The sequence below is a fragment of the Mytilus galloprovincialis genome, chromosome 2, assembly GCF_965363235.1.
Source record: "Mytilus galloprovincialis chromosome 2, xbMytGall1.hap1.1, whole genome shotgun sequence".
Lineage (NCBI taxonomy): Eukaryota > Metazoa > Mollusca > Bivalvia > Mytilida > Mytilidae > Mytilus > Mytilus galloprovincialis.
The window spans coordinates 85,574,422-85,601,857 of NC_134839.1; the positions used below are offsets into that span (position 1 = coordinate 85,574,422).

Here is a 27,436-nt window from a genome sequence, read left to right on the forward strand (position 1 = left end):
GAGTAGTTCTAACATGGTTCTAATTTCTTTTTGCAAAACTTCCGAAGGGGACTGTGAATTTAATACTTAAAACAAATAGTGCCTTGCTTATTTTTAACACAACTTTGTGAAGAACATCGTTAGTCTCCGTTGTCGTACCTTAAAGAGGTGGAAGTTTATGAAGCAGAGATGAAGAAAAAAGACGAAAAGTGTAGAAAAATGTTAACAAATAAAACATAAAACAAATGTAACTTACAGAACATTTGAGATATTTAACAACTGATATCGTCTCATAGTTTACCACTGAGCCAATACCCCGCTAGTGGATTATTAGTCCCGAAGTGTATCACAAGCCTAGTAGTCATAACTGCTGTTTTCGCATTGAAACACTGTTTCTATCAAAATTTGATGGGACTTGTTTTGCATCAGTGCCTAATATAGCCATAAAGGCAACAGTAGTATACCGCTGTTCGAACATTATAAAGGGATTGAGAAAAAAACAACAAATCCGAGTTACAAACTAAAACTGAGAGTTACACATCAAATATAAGAGGAGAACAACGACACAACAGAATCATAAAACAGGTATAAACCATGAAACAATGAGTTCTACATGCAAATATATGTGTGCTGTGATATTGGTAAAAAGATTGTGAGTTGTCGTAGTTTATGATACTTTTGAATGCGTGTGACCATGTTTGCTTTCAATTTAGGAAACAATAAAAGATGGGGGGGGGGGGGGGACAGAAACTAACAACAAAATAGAACAAATCTAACACTAAAAAAACTTCGGGAAAATGTATGAAAAATCTATATACTAGTACATTTTTTTTAACAACAAAAAAAAAATAAACACCATTGGTAACAGTACACCCTGTCGGGTATCATTCCCTTGATATCATTTTCTTACAAATTCGAATATATTAAATGTAAAAATAATTTTGACTACTTCTAACAAAAAACTATTGCTATCGAAGTCAATTTTTTACGTCCAAAAAATACAAACGCCAGTTCATTTTTAAAAGAGTTCATACAGTATTCAAAAGAGGGACGTAAGATACCAGAGGGAAAGTCAAACTCATAAATCGATAATAAACTGACAAGCCATGGCTAAAAATGAAAAGGACAAACAGACAAACAATAGTACACAATATTCACGATCAGTCTACCAACAAAACCATCTTACTTACTGGTTTTGTTGGTAGACTGATCGTGAATATTCTTTCCTTATATATGCGGATGCGAGCCTTGCGTAGTTTTTCATCGTCGCTTTTCTTCTTAACATCCTCCACACAATACCAAGTGGCCAATCTCATTACATCTTAAACCTTTATATTGTCCTTGTCAACATGCAATGTTCGTCTCTGTTGCAAAAATCTGACCTTCAATGCTTCCAGAACATATCAGATAGTACTTGCACGTGTTTCCACTGTGCACGATACATATCCTTAAGTGACTGTTATCACAAATAAGTAGTCTTGTTTTCCAGTTATTAATTAGAGCATTGATGGACTTAGAATCAAAGGCATTTCCTGATCCGATGATATTTGAGCAATGGGTCTTGCGCTGATAATTCGGTTGCGTCAGCTAAAGATGTTGTTAAACTTTAATGAGTCAAACTTTTACTAGTAGAAATTAAGATTACAACATTTAATAACCTTCGCGAGACACCTTTCATCCTCTCCCGCACTCATCCATGTAGGGAGGGTTCAATACTGAACCAGATTCAAATATCAAGTTTTTAATTGTCCCATTTTCAACATTTATTGCTTCGATATTTGAATCGTTTGTGGCACCTATGAAATTTGTCCCATGGTCGGATCGATATACTTTGGCTGTCCGCGTAATGACTGGAACCTACGAAGTGTATTGATAAAAGAGGAACTGCTTAATGATTCTATCACCTCTATATAAACTGCTCTTGTAGTTATACATGTGAACAAAATAGCCCACATTTTATCATTTTTAATCATACACGTGTCTTACGAGTTAGCACTTGCCAAGGTCCGAAGGTATTCAAACCTACAAATGTAAATGGCGGTCCTGGTGTTAGTCTATCAGGAGGTAAGTCCGGCATGTTTTTCTCTGAAATTTTCCTCCAGGTTTTCTGCATACTACACATTTTTGTATGAATGACAATATGAATCGTTTGGCTCCTATGAGAATCCAGTATCTGGAGCTCCTTCACCCGTCTTCGGTTAAATTTTATTGAATTGTGATAATGGTCTTTTTAAAAGAAGCATACTAATGTTACTATTTTTCGGAATGATAAATTGGTTAATTTCTCCTTTCGGAAGTCATGCTTTTTCTTTTTCAAAACGTCCTCCTACACAAACCAAACATTGCGAATCCAAAAATGGCGAAAGAGAGATTAAAGAGGATTGTTTTTGAAATTCCTGTGCCTTCAGCCAAACATTTGATATATTGCAAACTACTTTCCTTTTGACATTCCTTGAAGATGAATATTGCAGAATTTTGATAACTATCAGGCTACTGACAATTCGACAAAAACACAAATCTTTGCACGAAATTGTTCTTTAAAATGAAACGCATTTTGCAGCAGTGGTATAGCTTTAACAAGCAGTTTCAAACTAGAAAATTTCCTAAAACGTTCCACTATTGGCATCAGCGCATTTATTGAAGTTTTCGACGCACTTATCTCCGTTTTAATCTCCTTATCATCATTAGGACTGACTAACGGATATAATGTTTTGACATCATGTTCAGCTACTTCGGCTGTTATTCATTCATTTTGATCCAAGAAACCATCGGTTGTTCTCCATATCAACAAATATTGAATAACTGTCCTGCTGTCTGCGGGGTTTAAATGTGTTGAGACGAACTGCGACTGATTTGAAGGAGATACACACAGAATGCGTCCAACTCTATTTGACTCGTAAGTGTCTTGTCTTATAAGTGATATATCCCAACACACTTTTACTATCGGAATAAAACTTAGTAAGAGTCCTGCGGATCATCTTAACTTTTGGATGTGATATTTCAAATTCCGGTAATAAATATTATGGTATTGTTATAAAATTTGTCAATAGCTCTCAAATATGCTGAAGCCACAACTGCTTCTCAGAGGCATCTGAAAATACATGTACTTCTAAGTTGTCCAACACTGATTTCTCTTGAAAACTCTGTGATAAAAAATCATATCTGGTGGAGATGCATCTTGTAAAAAATCTATTCGCTTTTTCTACGTGGTGACAGAAATTTTATCGTATCAAAAATACTGTTCAATTGCAGAAGAATATCTCTTCGGGTACAGGGTTTATCGTCTTGCAATGGGTTGTGTATAAAGCTATCTTTATTCAGGTCCTAGCCGAGGCCAATGCTATGTTGTACTAGAAAATAGTCTTTAACACAAGTTTAAAATCTTGAGATCCATTCTAACATTATTGGTAGGGAAAGCCTTGCTTACGCCATTTCTATTCGATGTGTAACCTAATGTTACCATCTGTCTTCAGCGCCCTCTATGTCCATGTTATAAGATGAATCACTAGTTCACTATCGGGCTACGAAATGAGCCTCACTGTCAACGTAAAAATCCCTGTTGACATATGAACCAAAGGTTTACAACTGTCTTTAAGTAATCCGTATGTTGCCACAGCAGGAGAAGCGCTTTTGCCAAAAACTTTGATGCACATTCGATATTCTGTGAGCGGTTATCTGGGTTATATTCCTTCAACCAAAAGAACCTTAGATCTTCAACTCTTAAGTAGAAATTATAAATCATGTGTTCTTTATCATCAGTGGCCGCAAACTTAATATAGGTGCCATGAGAAATTACTTTGAGCAACGGTTTACCGTATGAGGAAATCACCCAAGATTAACCAAAAAACAAGTTGTTTCAAATTTAATTTTAGGATCAGGATCAGGAAAGTTGACCGTAGGATCAGAATCAAGAAAATTCGCCTTAAATGGTCTTTAAGCTCTGTAACTGTTCTGGTTCTTATACATCCTTGACATCAATATATATAGAAATCCTGAGCAAGGTAAATCCACAAAAGCACATACAATTCGTGTAGTGTTGTTTCATTTAATATAGCACTGTCGATAATGCAGCTTGTGGACGATCAGTCCGTGATATATTATCAGCTCAGTCGTTAATACTTCGGTACCTACATGATTTGCAAGATAACATAACATAAGCTAAACTCATCATAGATACCAGGATTAAAACTTTCCTTATTGTTCCTTAATAAATTTATAAATTATTAAGAAACTAAAGTTCTCTCTCAGGCAAATTGAAATTAATTGGATTTGGCTACTAGTATTATTTTTAGGTTTTTTTTTTTGTCATTAAACTATTCAACTGTTTCATTACTTATATACATCCTTGGCTTTCAAAATATTCGTCTTTGATCGCTACTTAAAGTGGTTATATAATTACTTGATACAGGGATGCTTTTATGTATAACAATATTAATGATGTGGTAGGTATTTGACACATATTCGTGGAACAGCCAATGATTTTTAAAATGATACAAATTAATTCGACTAGCTTCAATGTCTTAAATATAATAATGGCCATAGATCTTATTACACACTCTGGAAATGACTTTGAAACTTTAGGAAACATTTGTATACAGGTTTTCTCCGAGACAGGCATTTTTTTTTTCTATTTTTGTTCACATCTAGACTATCTTCATTAGGATTTCTAAATACACTGGAATTGAACTGCTTGATAAAAGAATTCGTTATTGACAATTTACTTGAAAACGAAACATAAACCCCCGCGACACTTACCAAAAAAGAAATCCTGGATAACCATAGATCTGTTCTGTGTTCTTTTGGAATTTCGACCAAAGATGATCTTATTGGATATACCTAAACTATATAAGTGTTGACAACGTTATATTGCAGCATGGGTCTTTCAAGTGCTCCACGAAACCTCTTTCTAAATTATTAATAGTGTAATAAATTTTAAAAGCAATCGAAAGTGAGCGTCAAAATCATTGTGAAACTATCTTTTCTAGAAGTGGGATAAATTAGGTGCGGATATTGAAAAAAATTGCACTTTCCACTTTTATGTGGCAACATTCAAGCAGCGCCTGTATACTGAGTATATGTCTCTCAGTTGCTACGATATTCCGGTATTTGTATTTGCAATCATGATTTCCTTCATAGATGATTGTTGATCATAAGGAAGCAATCAAACCAAGACTTTGAGTTCGAAGTAATGAAGTTGAAATCATCCCTTTGTTAATTTTAAGATACCGTCACGAGTAGATTGACCGTTATGAAATATCCGTTTCACATATGATAGCAGATATGTTCCATATATCGTAACTACAATTCCGTCCTATTTTCTCTGAATGTGACCTATCGAATAAGATGTATTACCAGGTGTTAGTGCGACAAGACAGTTGCTACATGTGGAACAGGATCTATCAATCTAATTAAGATATAGATTTCGTTATTCTCCATATTGAACTCTTCTATTTTTTAATTAGATTGATAGATGTTTGCACATAATATAAGGACAAACGCAAATCATATAAGGCAGTTTCCATTTAATATATAGCAGAGTGGGCATAATTTAAAGACATATAGATCTACACATCATATAAAGATTTTTGCACTTAATAATATTAGATAGGGCAAAATTTATATAAGGCAGTTGTCACAATATATGACGGTGTCCATATAATATAGAGACATAATATACAAATCATATTTGCACATTATATTAGGACAAACGCGCATCTTAAATGCAGTTTGCACATAATATAAAGCATAGTGTACATAATATAAAGACAAACTGTTCAATCTAGGAAGAAACATATATACACATGAGTATATATGTCTCTGGTCTAGGTGGTCTAGAGCGCTGGTCACAGTGAATGCGGTGTTATGACGATATCCCAATATCATGAGTTCGAATCCCGGCGAGGAAATGACAGCTGACTTAACATTGTTGTGTTGATATTTAGAGTAATGAAATACATATATAAAAAGAAGATGAGGTATGATTGCCAATGAGACAACTGTCTACAAGAGACAAAAATGACACAGACATTAACAACTATAAGTCACCGTCCGGCCTTCAACAATGAGCAAAGCCCATACCGCATAGTCAGCTATAAAAGGCCACGATATGACAATGTAAAACAATTCAAACGAGAAAACTAACGGCCTTACTTGTATAAAAAAAATTAACGAAAAACAAATATGTAACACATAAACAAACGACAACCACTAAATACAGGCTCCTGCCTTGGGACATTCATTTCCCGTGCCTGAGAGAGATATGAAGATTTGTTCACCCAACAATATTCATATTTCATGAGGGTGAGCAAATCTTCATTTTTCCCGAGGCAAAGGGAAATGAATGTTTTAAACCACTGCCTATGCTTTCGTTTACTATCAATACATTAAGTATTATTTTGCATTCATTTTTTTTTTCTTATCCGCTTTTTTTATAAGTTAAACTAAACACGAAATACCCACAGATCAACATTTTATTATTAATCTTTTTGTTTTATCGACTGAAATAAATTTGATAATAATTTAACCGCGCATAATGTCGTACATGGTAATTCCGACATTTCAGAGGGAAATATGATTCTCATAATGGAATATTATACATTTTTCCCCCGTGTCTGAGGAAAATGTGAAGATTTGTTCACACAAGAAATATCATATGTCACGAGGGCAAGTTCTGCTTATTTAATATTTACTTTTGAAAAGTACTATGAAAGTGTGCACTGTCAACATAAAAGAATCCAATAATTACTGATATAATAAAGTAGATTAAGAAATATGACTTTTCGAGGGTAAACAAATCTTCATATCTCACGAAACCAAGGGAAACGAATGTTTTATTCCACTGCTTAAACTTTTTTTTACTTCTGAATATAAAATTTACATAATTGATTTCTAATTCGTTTTGTTTTATAACTAAACACAACATACACAATGATAATCAGTACCGATTTAAAGTTAGTTGATTATTTATTCTTTTCTGTTTGTTTTTAGATTTGAAATAATTTTTAAAATAAACCCTATCAAAATATTTTATTTAAAGTTAACCGCGGGTAATCGGAGGGGAATATGAAGATTTGTTCAATGACACGTGGGATAGTCTCAACCAATGAAATACTGATTAAACTATCAATATGTATAAACAGTGGAATAATATAAAAGACATATGAATGCACATCAAATAAAGATGTTTGCAAAACGTATAATATAAAAATGGACATCAATTACAGGTGATTTATATATTATATAATGTCCAATGCATATCACATAATGTTGTTTCCGTACAATATTAGAACAAAAAAAGTACATAACATAAGATCAGAGTCGTATTATATTATGGTTAAAGCACATCATTTGATTTGGATATTTGCACACCATATAATTTTAAGGTTATATCAGGTCATACAATTGCATGTTAGTGTACATTTATGTAATGACAAAAATCTAAAAATAAAAGTATATATAGTTACAAAAGCATCATAAGCAAATGAAATAATTACAAAAACACATCTTATAATGACAAAATCACACCATATGATTTTAAAATCGTACAAAAACCGTTTTGGCGTTCCATACTTTGATAAACACTACCAACGCAAGCACTGCATGAAGACACTGAGAAATGGAATTCAATTTTTTGCACGTTAGATGCTGAAGTATCTTTCTGTTCGTTTTATAAGCTCACGATCAAACATTATAATAAAACGAAAAGAATGATTATAGCCGCATAGGCGGATTTAGGGGGGGGGGGCCTTTTTGGGAAAAAAATTGGTTGCTTATATAAGGAATCACTGGAGCGGGTCCCCTCTTAGGTCAGTCAGTGGGACCCCCACTTATGAAAATTTCTGGATCCGTCACTGAGCCGCTTCTCGTTAATTTTAATGTAATACAGGAGTGTATATCTCATTCCCATTTTCCATACAATCATCTCCAAATTTCAAAAACACCATCCGGAGAAATGATATTTCATTTTTGGTACCTAAATATTATTTCATTGGAAACAGGATGAAAAATATACTACATACAAAATTACGACACAGATGTAGTCCTTTAAAAGCTGATTTATACAGAGTTAATTTAGTAAATGACCCAAGTTGTAAATGTGGGTGTCCATTAGAAGATTCGATTCATTTTTTCTTAGAATGTCCACTCTACATAAACTTTAGAAATCAGCTCTTTAAAAAACATTCAACACTTAGCTGATATCTCCATAGAACATATTTTATTTGGAACAGACGAAATTAGTGTTGAACAAAACACAATCCTTTTCAGAAATGTACATAGTTATATACGCCATACAAAAAGATTCTTTGATTAATGTTGCTGTATCTTAAAATGTACTCGTATTCAACTGTTATACTGTTTAAACATACTATATCTATTGTATAGATTTTTCATATTGTACTGAAATATATAATTGCTGTCATCTTGAAATTTTGTATATTGTACTTATATGGAGAGGATTATCTTAAGTTGTTATAACTTGTATCCAATCCTATTGTATATCTAGACAATAAAATATGTTTAAGCTAATCCCATTTTCCCTGAGCCACACTGCAAACACAGTTTGGGTTGTGAAGAAGTACCCTGCTATATAGATATAAGAAGGTGTGGTATGAGTACCAATGATACCAAAAACTCTGCATCCAAGAAAAATGACAAACACTTATGAACGACATGAACAAACAACAACCACTGAACATCAGGTTCCTGATTAAGAACAGGTGCAAATAAATGAAGCGGGTGTAAATGTGTCAAAAAAATAATTACTGCGTGACATTTGTTCCGTGGGAACAAATTTTTGACCAAATGAGAAAGTTCCGGAACAAAAATCACAGCTCCAAGAATGTTGTTCCAATTAATATTAAAAGTTTTTAAAAAGTTAAATTTGTTCCTGTGATATTTATTTTAACCGAACATGTATTGTACACACAGTTTCATAGAAATCAATGAATAAGTTCTGCTCAAACCTATTTTCATAGAAAATAAGTATTTATGCTTCTTTCATAAAATGTAGTCTACTAAATGAAAACATGATATATAGTGAAAAGGGGCATTTGATTCTGGACACTGAAGGTCATTCCTTTTCCTAAAGATAAACAGATCTTCAGAGATTGAAAGGATTGGTTTTTTTTGTAAGTTTAATAATGTAGGATATAATCAGATTTTATATATTTTCACTGAAAACCCAAAAGACAGAAATCTGCCAGAATTTTTCAGCTGTTTGGGAGTGTTAGATTTGTTCATATTGGCTGAAGCATTCAATGTTTTAACACGGGTTCCAAGTACTTATTTCACCAGGTCAAGTGTGGAACTTATTTTGTAGAGATGGAACAAATTATATGGAAATTATCTGTGAAAAAAGTTCTTCCACAACATATTTCCTGTGATATAGGTTCCACTGGAACTTTTTTCACAGGAACAAATTTTGGCTCACATAAACGTTTTACTGATGGGTACCAACCTTCACCCTTACCGGAATAAATAGTGTGACATCACCGGAATAAATAGTGTAACATCACAACATAGAAAGAAACACTGTAAAATATCAATTGAAATGGCCAACGCAATCAAAAGACATATTCGAGTTTATATTTGCAAGTGGTATGCTGATAATCCGTTTTGTCAGATTTCTCCAATGCTCAAAATCAGAAAAAAGATATGTTAAAATCAACGACATGCAAGAATGCTCAAAATCAGAAAAAGATATGTTAAAATCAACGCAACATGCAGGAACAAAGTTGACTTTCTGAATGATTATTAATTTTTCCAATAGTTCCAAAAATCATTCTTTTACATGACTGGACAAGCATTCCGAATGTCCATACGGTTTGTATAATCCTCGGTATAAACTAGCCCGATCGCTCACGTGGCCTTTTGACCATGTGAGCTAAAATTGATCGGTATTTTCTGTCAGATATTAATAGGGCGACCTTCACACGAACAGCATTCAATATTTATAGTGCACCTATTATCTAATGTTATTTAATAAAAAAAAATGCAATTAAGTGACGTCGATACTAATATTGACGTTACTGCAATATACAAATAACAGTAGGCTTGGAAAATACCTGCTACTTGGTAAGAACAATCAATAAATCTTTTATGTGGAAGGATAAGTAGAACAGCTGTAATACGGTTGTGTGTACACGTGATTAAAACACCTAGCCTACCTTTTATTTATATTTTGACAGCACCAATCTCAGGTAAGAAATATTTACATTACTATTAATTCATTATATATATTGATACCAATTAATAATAGAGGAAAAAGAAATTTAAATAAATGAAAGAAAAGCAAAAAATGACAAGAAGACAGTTATACGGGTGCCTATAAAGTGCATTTATAGAAACGAAAAGAAACGAAACGAAAAGAATCAAAACGAAACGAAAAGAAAAGAAAAGAAACGAAACGAAATAGGAATAAAATTTAAATCAAATTGAATATTAAGCCGATTATATTTATATTATTTAGTGTCTAGTTTGATACAATTACTTTTAAAATTGAGAAAAAAAAACCTGTGAAATTCAGCGTAATTGTTAACAAGCCGCAGTTTAGGAACGACTTAAACACAATATATGATATTTGATTATGAACTCTATATGTTATACTAGACATACACGATTAGGGACGGACCATTTGACTTTATGGGGGGGGGGGGGGGGGGGGCACTTTGATTGAAAAAAAATAATCTTGTCCATATTTTCCAATAAAAAAAAAACCCAAATGAATTTTCTACATTGAACAATGAAAACAATAATCCGGTCCACATAAAAAGATCAGACTCCCCTCCACCACAAAAAAAAAGTCAAATGGTCTGTGCCTTAGTCGGTTTTATACTTGTATGCTCCAGTGTATCATGAAACAGCCAGGATGACAATTGCCGGAACGTTAATTCCGAGAGGCCAGTCAATGTTGACTCACCCACACGAAAAAACACATAATAGTGGAGAAGCAGCAGATAACAATTTTCCAAACGACAAATTCCTATAAGCACCATGACTGAGACCATTCTTGAAAGTAGTCCGAAATTACTCTGACGTCCAACGGCTGTTTTGCCAGTGTCCACGCCCCAGCTTGTCTAGCAAAACAGCCGTTGGACGTCAGAGTAATTTCGGACTATCTTGAAAGCAGATATCATCCGTGTGATGACAAATTATTGAGAGATGTAGCTAGGGGCGATATTAAAAGAACGTTGGAACTTACAAATCACGAAAGAAATTTATTGCCATGGAAATGCAAAACTTTAGACTGAAGAAAAAATTAATGTGAACCAAGGCACCAGACACAGGGGTAATATATCCGATACTCCGAAAGGGCGAGTAGATCTTGCTTCACAAGCTACATCCTTCGTATTGCTCATGCAACTTCACATTAGGTGCTAATTAAGTCACGTCACTGACGTCACATTCAATTAAGAGAACGACAATTGGAAGCTCGAGATTGGAAGACATCCTTCGTCATCTGTATAACAGGCATTTCAAAACGTTCAAAGAATGCAGTGTAATTAAAGTGCTCTAAATAAATTTGAGATTCGATGACATCATAATCCTAAGAACTATGCCGCTTTAAAATAATAAATGATAACGTTAATCAGAAACCTCTAAATCTTGTCGATACTAATATTTTTTTTTGCATTAAATCTTAACATGTCATGCTTTCTCTGTTTGTCTGAAATGTAGAATAATCTGTTGGACGTGTATAAATCTAAAAACTGTATTTTGAAGTTGTAATTTTCTTTGAACTAGCTTTCAGTAATTTACATAAGTTTTGAACGATACTTTATGAAATTTATTTGTTGGTAATTTTGTTTTATCATGTCGAATTCAGAACTGATTTTTACATTGTTATATTGTTTTATATGTGTCTCCTCTATACTACTTATAGCTACACATAGTGCACGTTTTTCTTATTGTTGAAGACCGTACGGTGACATGGCTGCTCACATCCGCGTCGTTTTGGTCTGTGTTGGATATAGCTGTCTCCGTCAATCTTCAAAGTGATTTGAAAAGCAAGGTCGTAAATCAAAGTGGCATCGATCAGTTTTTTGATTGGTTTATGTTTGAAGCAATCATTAAAGAGGCTGGGTCTGAATTAGTATAATAAGTTTTGAAGTGCCGGTAACAATCAAAGTAAATATTAAAGGCAATAAGGCACATACACTAGTAATACAATATTGTATTATATATATGTCTAAGTATTTTATGATCTTTTTTAAGTTTTGTTTTTAATTAGTTTTAAATAGCTGAAAAAAAAAAATAAAGTAATCCGTAATTTGATTTCGTTTCATTTCTTATCTTTTCGTTGGTTCCTATTTCGTTTCGTTTCGTTTAATGTTGATTTCGTTTCTTTTCGTTTCGTTTCGTTTCGTTTCTTTTTCGCACTTTATAGGCACCCTTTATATACCAGTAAAACGTGTTAACAGAGACATATATACACATATGTCTCTGGTGTTAACTAGCGGAATCACGTGTATTGATTAAATCAATAAAATTAATATATATACAGACAGAGCAGCATGAAATAAAAAAGATAGCATTCCTATTTAGGGATAATGTTTGATATGTTTTCAAAGGAGAATCAACATCTACCATTTGTCTACCAACTGTTGTCAGATGAAAAATTATAACCGGTATATGTAGAGTGTATAATACATGTAATAATAGACTGTTGAGCAGCGGTTCGTCAGTCATTATATAAATTACTTGAAAATATATAATTATAAATAATTGTCTTTAAAGAAATATACGTCTTTTTTTTTTTTAAATATGTTTACATTTTTATACACAGATCTTTAATTATTATTCACCAATGCACCTGTAAATTTATATGTATAGTCATTTAAAACAATCATATGGCTATATTTCCCATATGATTATTTTGCACAGTTGTTGTTCATATTATATTTTTGAAAAAGTCGCAAAATTCAATTTGACAGAATTTATTTTTGTAAAAAATAATCACATATAATACACTGCTATTATATTGTTGTGTGTGTGTTTCCTGTGCAGTATTTTTTTTTATTACACATGTTTCATATCTATTGCCTGTGTATTGCATATGTTATTGTTTGTATGCTATATGCCCTCCTCGGGCCCTAATTTGATGAATACACATATTTTATTCAATTCTATTCTATATTATTATATAATAAATTTTAACAAAAAAACTCAGTGATATTCGGCTGAAAGGGCGGATCAACCCAGTTTTAAAAAGAGGTTATCAAACCATTTTTATAAGGGGTCCCAACCCAGGATAAAAGGGGGTTTCAACTATGCATTGATGGTCTAAAAGGAGGTTCCAACATCCGGACTTCACCACCCCTTTCCCATCTGGTGCAGAAAAATTGGTACCGTTAATGTTATTTCCCCCAGGACCCGCCACAGAGCTGTATTAAGTTATATGAGCGTGCTGGACAAATAAAAAAAAGAAAGAAAAGGATGTACTTACACAAAATCAAAAATTTTAAGATTGTAGTAGGATAATATATATATATATTACGGATTACAAATGTGTCGAGGTTTCTGATTGGATAACAACACAGAGATGTCAGTATATATTCAGGAAACTGCCGGGGTATATACGACGTTTTTATCCCCAATTGGAACCTCAAAAACGTCATCATAACACCGGTTACTATGTGACGTAGTCATAAGTCATCAGACTGTCAGAGGTTCACATAGGGAAAATAATGACGTGCTTCAGTCAATAATACATTTTTGATACAAAATCACGCAATTAACACTTTTGATACTTTAATTTAATGTTAAAAGTGTTATTATAAATTATTACATACACGATAAAATTATGTTCACAGCAAATTAGAAAATCCTTCACGTATGCCGAACATATCAGGTTGGGTTTTTCAATATGTATGTGTTGTCAACAAATACCTGCACTGGAAAATAACATTAAGTCAGGGGTAATCCGTAATATATGTGTAATTCAGGTCTCAGAAAGGGTATATACTGTGACATTCCCGGCTTAGGGCTTATATCCCCTTCGCCTTCGGCTCAGGTGATATAAACTCTAAGCCGGGAATGTCACAGTATATATCCTGTCTGAGACCTGAATAACATATAATATATATTTGTTAAAATTTAATTATATAAAGTTTAATAATAATATATATAAAATATGTATATAGATTGCCTATATATATAACAATGTAATTTTAACACACTTTTTAGTATGTAAATATAAGAATGTTTAAAACATTTACAAAATGATGAAAATAAACGCAATATTTCGCTAGACCAACCTGAGACTACTATAACACACGTGTTGTAGTCTCAGGACCAACTAGCTTTATCAAGCGTGCATCTATCCAGGTGAAATCGGATGTATATGATAAGAAACTTTCGCAGCTCAATGTATATGTTGCACTTGAATTTAGCTGCCTTGAAAATAAAAAAAATTTGCAGCTCAATATATATGTTGCACTTGGATTTAGCTGCCTTAAAAATACAAAATTTGTAGTTGAAGTTAGCAACGTCCATTGGCCAATATTACGGGATAAAAAGGACGATGCTTTGTACTAAATTATTCTTTATCTTTCCTGTATCTTTTCTCGTCTTTTTCGTTAAGACCATCATGTGCTAAAGTGTGGAGTTGGTGGATCCAAAAATTTTCTCTTCTTCTTCTCGACGTGGTGTTCCACTCGGTGTTGACTTCTATGATTTGGAAAGTAACATTATCAAAGGATATTTCGTTGAACGAAGATGTCTTGTGAGAGGACAGTTTTTGTTGGTTTTGTACGATAAACGATGGTTATTGAGCCGAATATTAAATTTGTCCATTGTTTCACCCACATACTGAATGCCACAAGTGTCACATGTTAATATATAAATTGAGTTCTCCTTTTTACAGTTGGAATAAGAGTAGGTGGTATAATTTTGTTTAGTGACGGAGCTGATGAAAGAACTGCTTGTATTGGCAGCTTTACAACACAAACAATCCCTTCGACCACATTGTTTGTAGCAACCGGGAGATGGAGTAGGCTGCTTTGCTAATACAGATGTCACTAATTTGTCATGGATGTTTTTAGGTCTTCTGAAGGCCATGACTGGTGGTGATGAAAATACTTTTTTAGATTATAATCATTTTCTATAATTTTCCAATGCTTCTGAACAATGGATGACACATTTTTAAAATCAGGATGGTAAGTGAGTATAAGGGGTGTTTTGTTAGCTGCTTTATTCTTATCTTTGTACTCTAGAAGTTCTTGGCGACTAGTTTTGTTTGCCCTTTCGAAAGCGCTATCAATAATGTTGTTTTTGTATCCTCGAACAACTAGGTGTTTACGTAGTTGTCCAAGTCTAGCATTTTTCGTATTTTCAGTAGAGCATATTCTCTTGATTCGCAATGCCTGGTTGAATGGGATACCACGGGAGCTGTGTTTAGGATTACAACTTTTAGGAGAAAGGAATTGATGTTTGTCCGTTTGTTTGGTATGAAGGTCCGTTATAATGGTTCCGTTCTTGATGTAACTCGTAGTATCGAGGAAGTTTATTTTCTCCATAGATGATTCATATGTAAATTTTATTGAATGGTGGAAAGAGTTACAGTGTTCTAGAAATTCATTAAGATGTTCTTGTGAATCTGTCCATTTGAAATCAATATCGTCAATGAATCGGAACCATGATAAGGGCTAAAAATATATAAAATATGTATATATATATATATATATATATATATATATAGAGTCTATAAGAATCTACCAACCAGTAAATATATTTTTTGGCCATTTGAAATCAATATCGTCAATGAATCGGAACCATGATAAGGGCTAAAAATATATAAAATATATATATATATATATATATATATATATAAGTGCCTATAAATAGCAGCACATGACATACAAATCTAAGGGAGTGTGGATAAATCAGTACAGAGATTAATTCAATTACACAAATAAAATTATAGATTGCCTAACAATGTAATTTTAACACACTATTTAGTATGTAAATATAAGAATGTTTAAAATATTTACAAAATGATGAAAATAAACGCAATATTTCGCTAGACCAACTAGCTTTATCAAGCGTGCATCTATCCAGGTGAAATGTAGATGATAAGAAACTTTTGCAGCTCAACGTCTATGTTGCACTTAACTGCCTTTAAAATAAGAAAATTTTGCAGCTCAATGTCTATGAGCAATTGCATTTAGCTGCTTTGAAAATAAGAAAATTTTGCAGCTCAATGTATATGTTGTATAGGATTTAGCTCATAGACATTGAGCTGCAAAATTTTCTTATTTTAAAGGCAGTTAAGTGCAACATAGACGTTGAGCTGCAAAAGTTTCTTATCATCTACATTTCACCTGGATAGATGCACGCTTGATAAAGCTAGTTGGTCTAGCGAAATATTGCGTTTATTTTCATCATTTTGTAAATATTTTAAACATTCTTATATTTACATACTAAATAGTGTGTTAAAATTACATTGTTAGGCAATCTATATATATATACATATATACATTGTATCAAGAGTCTATCTAAAAATGAGAGTACATTTTATATGGCCTTCCAAATACCGTTTCGATCCCTAACATCACTGAAGAGACATTTATTGTCGAAATCCGGATCTGGTGTACAAAAAAATATTAACACCTTATGTTTGTGGCATAACATCGTGGCCACAAGTTAATTAGGTCTTTCCACTTTTCGTGGAAAGACCTTTTGTTTTTCTTCTGATTATTTTTTTTTTCTTCTGCCGTCTGAGATGCTTTTTTGTCTTACAACATATCGAATGGATTTTTTGGCCAATGATGTTGTACAGTAATGGGGGTTTCAAAACTCACCCTGTGTGACCGAACACTTATTCTTATAGGATTTATCTCCCCGCATCCCTTTTTCTTGTTATCGCTATATCTCTAAAACCGTAAAAGATTTTAGCAAACTGTTTTCACCAAATTGTTCGTCTACTCTTGAGAATGATTTGGTTTATTTTGACTTGAGTGATCGGAAGACATCTTATGGGAGTTATTTCCCTTTGAAAATTTAAGATAGACGATTTGTTGGATAAATTCATACGTTATAAGTCGAAGAGGCCTACAGTCTTTTGATATGAAAACCTTGGTCCATTTGAAGGAAATTGAGGTCAAGGTCAAAGGTCAAGGTCATGATCTAAATTTTGAATTTAGCTTGTTATCGTTATTCCACAGAAACTGTGACAGTAAATGATATGATGTGTTTGCCAAATAACTGGTTACAATAAGGCGCAGCTTCAACCTATTTCAGTCTAAGTGTTTTGGTTAACCCTTATAGGAGTTTTCTCCCCTTATGTATTTCAAATCAGTATTTCTCCACAACCATACAAGTGATTGACCTCCGGTCTTCCGTTTTGAGTTCACTGACCTATGACCTTGAATTTGAGATCAAGGTCGAGGGTCAAGGTCATGTTATAAATTTTTGAATTTTGCTTGTTATCGTTACTCAAAAGAAGCTGTTACAGTTAATGATATGATTTGTTTGCCAAATTACTGTTTACAAAAAGGCGCAACTTCAAGCTATTTCAGTCGAAGTGTTTTGGTTAACCCATATATGAGTTTTCTCCCCTTATGTATTTGAAATCAGTATTTCTCCACAACCATACAAATGATTGACCTGGGGTCTTTTGATTTGAGATCACTGACCTATGTCCTTGAAATTGAGGTCAAGGTCAAATTGACGTTCTAGATTTTGACCTTTGCTAAAAATTATTTTCTGTTCATACCAAAACAAATAAGTCTTCTGCATATACCTATTAATCTTATTTTTTTATATCAATTCGAAGAACCAAAGTACATAACAAGGAGTGACATTTTCTAACATCGTTTTTTAAATTTCATTCTTATTATCGAGGTGGAAAGACCTTCAATTGTTCTCTGAAGAATTGGTTTTTAATTGTTTTCTGTTATTAGTATTAAATTTATATTAAGATCCATTTTTGTTACACCTAGTAATCAATTTTATTTGGCAATCGCCAATGGCAGTCAGCAGGGTTAAAGAACATCAGTTGTTCGACCTTTTAGTCAAATGCGTTTTGTTTAAATATACTTCTTCACTTTTTTGGTCTTTTGGAAAATGTTGTTTGTGCTGTATTTAGACCCTTCTACAACGAAATTTGTTTTACATGCACACTTATAAAAATTGCGGTTTTTATCCAACGCAATCATAGGTTTGAACGTAGTTTTCAAGAGTCAATATAGGATGAACGGATCATATAAACCGGAGGGAAAATATGATTCAAGCCCAAACGAAAAAATATAAACGAGTCTAAATTGAAAACTACGTTCAAACCTATGATTGCGTTGGATAAAAACCGCAATTTTTATACGTGTGCATGTAAAACAAATTTCGTTGTAGAAGGGTCTAAATACAGCACAAACAACATTTTCCAAAAGACCAAAAAAAGTGAAGAAGTATATTAAAACAAAACGCATTTGACTAACAGGTCGAACAACTGATGTTCTTGAACCCTGCTGACTGCCATTGGCGATTGCCAAATAAAATTGATCACAACATGTAACAAAATGGATCTTAATATAAATTTAATACTAAACAGAAAACAATTAACTTGTGTATATACAACTCGTCTAAACATCAACCCAACAATGTTAGATCTGTAAATTTGCTTTCGCAAATAAGGGGTGTGGAAATGCTATGCCCGACTCGCCCGACTCGTACATTTGAACAACCGGACAAGTAATTATGTTTGTCTTGGTTGCCCGTGGACAAGTAAAAAAATATACAAGTCAAAGTTCAAATCCAACAAAAACATAAAATTAATTTCAAAACGTATAAAGATGTTTAATTTATGTAAAAGAAACAAATCTTCAGCAAGTAAAAACATCAATGTTCATGACGATAAATATTACATGATACCGGAAATAGATCGATTACCAAAATAAATAAAAACCAGGTGCTCCGCAGGGCGCAGCTTTATACGACAGCAGAGGTCGAACCCTGAACAGTTGGGGCAAGTATGGACAAAACATTCAAGCGTGATACAGCTCTGAATTTGGATTGTGATCAAATTTTTGACATTTTTGGGTTTTTTACACAAAACAAATGTCAAGATTTTACAGATCAATTAAAGATTTCTTCTTCAAACTTATTTAAATCTAAAATTAAATAGTTGACACAGCATAGGTTTCTGACACAGAATGAATGTGGTCTAATGAACTTAATTTTTTTTTTTTGCGTTTGAGCAATTCACTATGCTGTTGAATATTAATCCTCTCAAAAAAATGTTTGAAGAAATTTTCTTTTTATTTATGAAATCTGAAATGAGAAAAATTTAACCCCCCCCCCCCCATTTTTTTTCACATCCCCCTTTCCCTTTTTCCAAAACTGATATCAATTCAAATTTCTAATGGAGTTTTCAACAATAACTACTCTTAAATACATCATAAAATATTAAAATGTAAAATAAAGTGCTTGTTATCACTGAATGGTAAAGATTGTTTGGTAGTAAAAGTGAATATACATTGTATATTGTATAAAACAATGATTTAAGTTGATTCAACTACTATTCTGAACAAAGAAAGATAACTCCAATTGAAAATGTCTTGCTATTGCACAATATTGTGCAATTAGATATTTCTTGCTATTGCGGAATACTGTGCAATTGAAAATATTTGCTATTGCACAATACTGTGCTATTGAAGATTTCTTGCTATTGCGCAATACTGTGCAATTGAAAATGTCTTGCTATTGCACAATACTGTGCAATTGAAGATTTCTTGCTATTGCTGAATACTGTGCAATTGAAAATTTCTTGCTATTGCACAATACTTAATATATTAATTTTGGATCCTGATTTGAACCAACTTGAAAACTGGGTCCATAATCAAAAATCTAAGTACATGTTTAGATTCAGCATATCAAAAAAGCACAAGAATTCATTTTTTGTTGAAATCAAACTTAGTTTAATTTTGGACCCTTTGGACTTTAATGTAGACCAATTTGAAAACGGGACCAAAAATTAAGAATCTTCATACACAGTTAGATTTGGCATATCAAAGAACCGCAATTATTCAATTTTTGATTAAATCAAACAAAGTTTAATTTTGGACCCGATTTGGACCCACTTGAAAACTGGACCGATAATAAAAAATCTAAGTACATTTTTATATTCAGCATATCAAAGAACCCCAAGGATTCAATTTTTGTAAAAATCTGGACCCTTTGGACCTTAATGTAGACCAATTTGAAAACGGGACCAAAACTTAAGAATCTACATACACAGTTAGATTCGGCATATCAAAGAACCCCAATTATTCAATTTTTGATGAAATCAAACAAAGTTCATTTTGGACCCTTTGGGCCCCTTATTCCTAAACTGTTGGGACCAAAACTCCCAAAATCAAACCCAACCTTCCTTTTATGGTCATAAACCTTGTGTTTAAATTTCATAGATTTCTATTTACTTATACTAAAGTTATGGTGCGAAAACCAAGAATAATGCTTATTTGGGCCCCTTTTTGGCCCCTTATTCCTAAACTGTTGTGACCTCAACTCACAAAATCAATCCCAACCTTCCTTTTGTGGTCATAAACCTTGTGTTAAAATTTCATTGATTTCTATTTACTTATACTAAAGTTATTGTGCGAAAACCAAGAATAATGCTTATTTGGGCCCTTTTTTGGCCCCTAATTCCTAAACTGTTGGAACCAAACATCCCAAAATCAATCCCAACCTTCCTTTTGGGGTCATAAACCTTGTGTTAAAATTTCATAGATTTCTTTTTACTTAAACTAAAGTTATAGTGCGAAAACCAAGAAAATGCTTATTTGGGCCCTTTTTGGCCCCTTATTCCTAAAATATTGGGACCAAAACTCCCAAAATCAATCCCAACCTTCCTTTTGTGGTCATAATTGTGTGTTAAAATTTCATAGATTTCTATTCACTTTTACTAAAGTTAGAGTGCGAAAACTAAAAGTATTCGGACGACGACGACGACGACGACGACGCCAACATCATACCAATATACGACCAAAAAATTTTCAATTTTTGCGGTCGTATAATAAGTATGCGAACCCGAGTCGCGTAACATTGCATTGGCTTTGTCTATTGACCCAGGATCGTCGATTAGGTTTTATCCATCATTTAACGGAAGTGTCATTTCTTTATATTTCGTATCGAGATTCAGATTGATAAATACTTAATATAAAGGTGGACAAGCAAGACAAAAAGAGTCATGAGTCGAGTAGAAAACCTTAAATGCAAATGGAGGACATAAGAGTATTTAAAAAAAAAACGGAAGTGAGAATTTCAGACATCGTGGATATCAGATTGCCCCTGGCTATCTATGGAAATTCGGAAAATAAATTAAGTTTTTGTCTTATTTATAGATGAAGTCTTATTTATAGATGAAAGTTCATTGACATCATTATTTGTTGTCAAAGTGGAAAATAAAAGAGATGCATTAATTGCCCATCAAGACAATTATAAAATAATCAAGAAAAAAACAAGTGTGTCAGTACAGAGAAACACAACAGAATCAATAGTTTATCTATTATATAGTTTACATTTCTTCAATCACTGTCCTCAAATTTAGTATATGTACCTACTGGCTACAATTTTTATTCAAAAACTGACTAGTGTCAAGCTATCCAGCAATTCTCATCCTGCAATTCTCTTTATGAAAAGCTATCCTGCAATTCGTCATCCTGCAATTGCGTTTGGAAAACTACTTGAGCGACAATTTTATTTTTCTTTAAAATCATAGTTTTTGACTTTTTTTGTTCGAAAACAAGATTTATATAGAAAATCAAAAATTTTTATATCCCATAAACAAAATTCTAACTTTAGTTCGTAGATTTCTAACTCATATTTACGATTTTGTAATTAGCATTTACAATAAAAAAAAATCAGGACGACGATTCAAATAAAGTATTATCTGTTAAGTCCAGGAAGTGATTCGTATGAACGCATGTTTAACCCACATCTTTGATTTTCAAAACTCATATTAACTACTAAAAATATAGAATTTTGATGTAAAATAAATTTGTTCATGGTATACCGACAATACAACTTCACAACTCACATTTCCAACCCATTGTGTCGGCAGTTCTGTGGCTAGGGATTATAGAGACTGCTCTAATAAATAGCTATTAAATAGTACTACAACGACAGGGTCAAGCATTTATGGGGTAAGCATTCTTAAAGGCCGAAAATTTCGACCGTAACACGGAAAAATGGTCAAAGTTGATATATACGCATTGGGGTCACCCACTTGTTCAAAACCATTGCCTCGGCTGTTCTGTATGGCTAGGAATTATAGACTCTGCTCTAATAAATAGCTATTGGATAGAACTACAACGTGAGGGTAAAGAATTTTTGGGGTAAGCATTCTAAAAGGCCGGACAATTCGTCCGTAAGACCCTAGCCATAAAGAACAGCCGAGGCAATGGGTTTGAACAAGTGGGTGACCCAAATGCGTATTTATCAAATTTGACCATTTTTCCGTGTTACGGACGAAATTTTCGGCCTTTAAGAATGCTTACCCCAGAAATTCTTTACCCTCACGTTGTAGTACTATCTAATAGCTATTCATTAAGGCAGCGTCTATAAACCCTAGCCATAAAGAACTACCGAAACAATGGGTCGGAAAGTGGGTGCCCCCAATGCGTATTTTATCGAATTTGGCTTTATTTCTATGTTTCGGACGACATTTTCGACCTTTAGGAATGCTTACCCCAGAAATTCTTTACCCTCACGTTGTAGTACTATCTGATAGCTATTTATTAAGGCAGCGTCTATAAACCCTAGCCATAAAGAACAGCCGAGGCAATGGGTTTGAACAAGTGGGTGACCCAAATGCGTATTTATCAAATTTGACCATTTTTCCGTGTTACGGACGACGAAATTTTCGGCCTTTAAGAATGCTTACCCCAGAAATTCTTTACCCTCACGTTGTAGTACTATCTAATAGCTATTCATTAAGGCAGCGTCTATAAACCCTAGCCATAAAGAACTACCGAAACAATGGGTCGGAAAGTGGGTGCCCCCAATGCGTATTTTATCGAATTTGGCTTTATTTCTATGTTTCGGACGAAATTTTCGACCTTTAGGAATGCTTACCCCAGAAATTCTTTACCCTCACGTTGTTGTACTATCTGATAGCTATTTATTAAGGCAGCGTCTATAAACCCTAGCCATAAAGAACAACCGAGGCAATGGGTTTGAACAAGTGGGAGACCCAAATGCGTATTTATCAAATTTGACCATTTTTCCGTGTTACGGACGAAATTTTCGGCCTTTAAGAATGCTTACCCCAGAAATTCTTTACCCTCACGTTGTAGTACTATCTAATAGCTATTCATTAAGGCAGCGTCTATAAACCCTAGCCATAAAGAACTACCGAGACAATGAGTCGGAAAGTGGTTGCCCCCAATGCGTATTTTATCGAATTTGGCTTTATTTCCATGTTTCGGACGAAATTTTCGACCTTTAGGAATGCTTACCCAGAAATGCTTTGCCCTGTCGTTGTAGTACTGTCCAATAGCTATTTATTAGAGCAGAGTTTATAATTCCTAGCCATACAGAACAGCCAAGGCAATGGGTTGGATATGTGAGTTATGAAGTTGTATTGTCGATATACCATGAACAAATTTATTTTACATCAAAATTCTATATTTTTAGTCGTTTATATGAGTTTTGAAAATTGCAAATGTGGGTTAAACATGCGTTAATACGAATCACTTCCTGGACTTAATAGATAATACTTTATTTGAATCATCGTCATGATTTTTTTTATTGTAAATGTTAATTACAAAATCGTAAATATGAGTTAGAAATCTACAAACTATAGTTAGAATTTTGTTAATGGGATATAAAAATCTTTGATTTTCTATATAAATCTTGTTTTCGAACAAATAATGTCAATAACTATGATTTTAAAGAAAAACAAAATTGTCGCTCAAGTAGTTTTCCAAACGCAATTGCAGGATGACGAATTGCAGGATAGCTTTTCATAAAGAGAATTGCAGGATGAGAATTGCTGGATAGCTTGACACTAGTCAAAAACTGCTCCAAAATTGTCCTTTACATGTCATTTCATTGGTTGGTTAGCTGTTAGGTTTCTGTCCCATTGATGTCAACCCATTTCCTACTTTCCTAATCTTTTACACATATAAACAAATATATTTCATTTGTTTGTGATGCACAACAGTGCTAAGTAAGAATCATATATTAGCTAACAAGAAATACTGGGATCATCAGGGCAAGTAAATTTTTTTCCGGACAAGTAAAATTTTAGGTTTCACTTGCCCGGGGACAAGTGCTCACAACAAGTATTTCCACACCCCTGCAAATTTTTGTTCTTCCCTCGCCGGGATTCGAACCCATGCTACTGTGATATCGTGACACCAAATCGCCTGCACTGCAGCCGTCCCGCTAGACCACACGACATATATATATATAAAGACATAACAGCATTCCAAATTCAATGAAATTGTTTCCCCAAGTAAAAATTGTGTAAAAAATTTTTTTTTTCTTAAAAAAATATGCAAATTCTTAGAATCATATTTTTGTAGATTTATAGAATTTTAATGAAAAAAAATATCATTTACTATTACGAAATGATTCCTGTTGCAAAAAATAGTGGTTGCTCACCATTTACGAAAATGGCCACCAAAATACATGTCATATATGTAAGCCTCAAATCTATGTCCGGCCTCAAATCTATGTCCTCTCCGCAAATCTATGTCCTTTTTAATATTGCGTCATAGACGTTCCAAATCTATGTCCTTTATTGTCTCAAATCTATGTCCTGTATTGTCTCACATCTATGTCTTTTATTTACTCAAATCTATGGCCATTTTTGGCTCAAATCTATGTTCTTTCATCGACGTAAAACATAACAAAACGTCATCAAGTAAACAATGAAAAGTTACCAATTACAGGTGTAAGTACGGCCTTCAACACGGAGCATTAACTCACACCGAACAAACATTGTACAAGTGGTTTATATGACAAAAGCAAGGTTAACATTTTATCTTTTAATACACATGGTTTAAAATTGCTTTATGTTTTGTCTTTAAAACTGGAGGAAAATCTGTTATGAATAGTGGACTGATGGAATATTTTTAAAAACGTCAACTAGAGATTTATCCTCTTGAAATGTTTTCTGACAGGATATCTTTACTTCTACTATTGTGGAATATTTACAATTCAAAACAAATCAAGCCGTGAACAAAGGGACTGCAGTGTTTACATCTGTTTTTTGGAGAGAACGAATATGCCAAAACATAAAAAATGATTCTTCTCGGGGAATTATTTTCGTTATTAAAGACATTATTACAAGTTTTACATTTGAACTAAATAGATATCAGCTAAGACCAAACAATTGAAATAGGATCTTTTGTGATTCATAAATATTTCAATTAAAATTTTAAAGAACGTTTTATTTTTAGCAATTTAGAATGATTTTTTGATACTAGTATTCAAGGAAAAACATAGATAAAGTGGTATAAATGTCAATGAAACAGAGATATGAACAAAGTTCAAAGACAAAACGAAGTAAGTTGAAGTTGCAAACAAATATTCATTCTTTACTGTCTTTTTTAGTAAAATAAATATGGTTTTGTGGTTTCATTCTTAAAGACGGCATACAATAATAACATATGCATGTAAAGATTTTAACCACACACATGAAAAAAAACCTTAATAAAACAAAAAGCATATAAGACCGTACTTTAAACAATACTATAAATACCAGCTTAATAGTTTCGCCGGATTTTCTTAAACGTATACTATACTTCAGCTCTTTCACATACATGGAGAACACATACCAACTTAACATTGAATTATGGGAAATTACTTAATAAAATAAAAAACCTATAAGGCCGAACTTATTAGACGGGCATACATTTGCGCATGGCGAAACAAATTGAAAAAAAATTAAAACATTACACAGATTTGAGATCTTATCTTTTTATAACGGACATAGATTTGCGATTGACGTCGCGAATGAAAATCGGACACAGATTTGAGGCCGAATCATTTTTTACGGACATAGATTAGCGATTGACGTCACGATGGGCATAGATTTGAAAAACGGACACAGATTTGAGGTCGTACACAGATCTGAGGTTTACATATAGTTTGGATATTAACAAATCATATATTGAGGGAGCTACCATTTGATTTTTATGGGGGGGCTAGGATGAAATTTGAAAAAAATAGGCAGGACAGGAGTTTTGAGTAAAAAAAAAGGCAGGATGAGACACTTGCAAAAAAAAAAAAGCCAGGACGACAATTTAGGTTAAAAAAAAGTCAGGATAAACTAAAAAAAAAAAGGCAGGACCGAACAGAGTGAAAAATAAAAAGGCAGGACAGAGATTACAGCTAAAAAAAAAAAGACAGGACAACATTTTTCATCCTAGCCCCCCAGAAAAATCAAATGGTAGCTCCCTAATGGAGAAAACGTCCTGAATTAATTGCTTGCTGGTGTAAAAATATACGAAAATTGACATCCTCTAAACATTTGTTTCGTATGCATTAGTCTTACTGCCTCACAAAAGCATCTGCAACTTGCCATGCGGGGTCCTCGTTGACATGAGTCGACATTACACAAATAGCATTCATTTACAAGTAAATTTGGGGAACTTTTTTGTATTATCTACTGAAAAATATCTTTCTATACTTTGTGTAATAGTGAAAGTAGTATATCAAGTTTTTTTTTCAACCACAATACCTGAGAATATGATTTGAAGTTATGCACACTTCTCTTCCAAATTTTCCATCAATGATTTCGATTACTTTGATTGACAGATGCATCTCCAAAGAATTGAAATAATTTCCTAGAGTTTCGTAAGCTGAAGGAGTGATTTTATAAAGAAAAATAATCATGAGTGAAATAATAATGAAATCGAGGTTTTACGTTTCAATCCAAGTTGTAACATTTTTGATTTGACATATTATTTTTTTTATAGAAATAGTGCCCGAGCACGATTACCCGCAAAAAGCCTAGTAACAATAAGAAATAATAGTGCGGTGACAGAAGTGTAAAAAGTCGTCTAGATCGCGAGTTTAATCTCCCCAAATAACACACGGCTAAAAATGGTCTTAACTTAAAGACAAATATGTCTTCTTTAGTTTTTGCCCTGTCGTCAGAATTTCGTACGGTCACTTTTTTTTCTAAAAAGTCGTTTTAATGACTGGTAGTATATTGGAGAGTTTCAACCCCCCTTTTTCAAAATGAAAAAAATGTGTATGTTTGCTTACATTTAATTCAAATAGTTTTTCCTAAAGCTATTTTTATATGTCAAAATATTCCATTCTGTATTTTATTTTCTTCTAATCTATAAAATTTGCGAAGTTTAGACTATTTAAAATTGAGGTAATTTTAATTGCAAATTCAGACTCAAACTTTAGTTACCTCCTCATAGTAGTAATAAAAATTATCCCATAATGTTTTAAGCATATAATATTTAATAAAACTAATTAGTGATAAAAATTTCGGAACCAA

The 27,436-nt window shown here is 33.1% G+C and overlaps 1 protein-coding gene across 1 annotated transcript in view; it reads left to right on the plus strand.

The window, feature by feature from the left end:
• The first annotated feature begins 9,954 nt into the window (after positions 1–9,954).
• The window catches only part of LOC143064687 (uncharacterized), a 70,500-nt gene continuing 53,018 nt past the window's right edge, over positions 9,955–27,436 (plus strand). The window contains exon 1 of the mRNA XM_076237708.1: positions 9,955–10,178. The gene's annotated coding sequence lies outside the window, so the exon portion shown is untranslated. The remainder of the gene's footprint in view (positions 10,179–27,436) is intronic.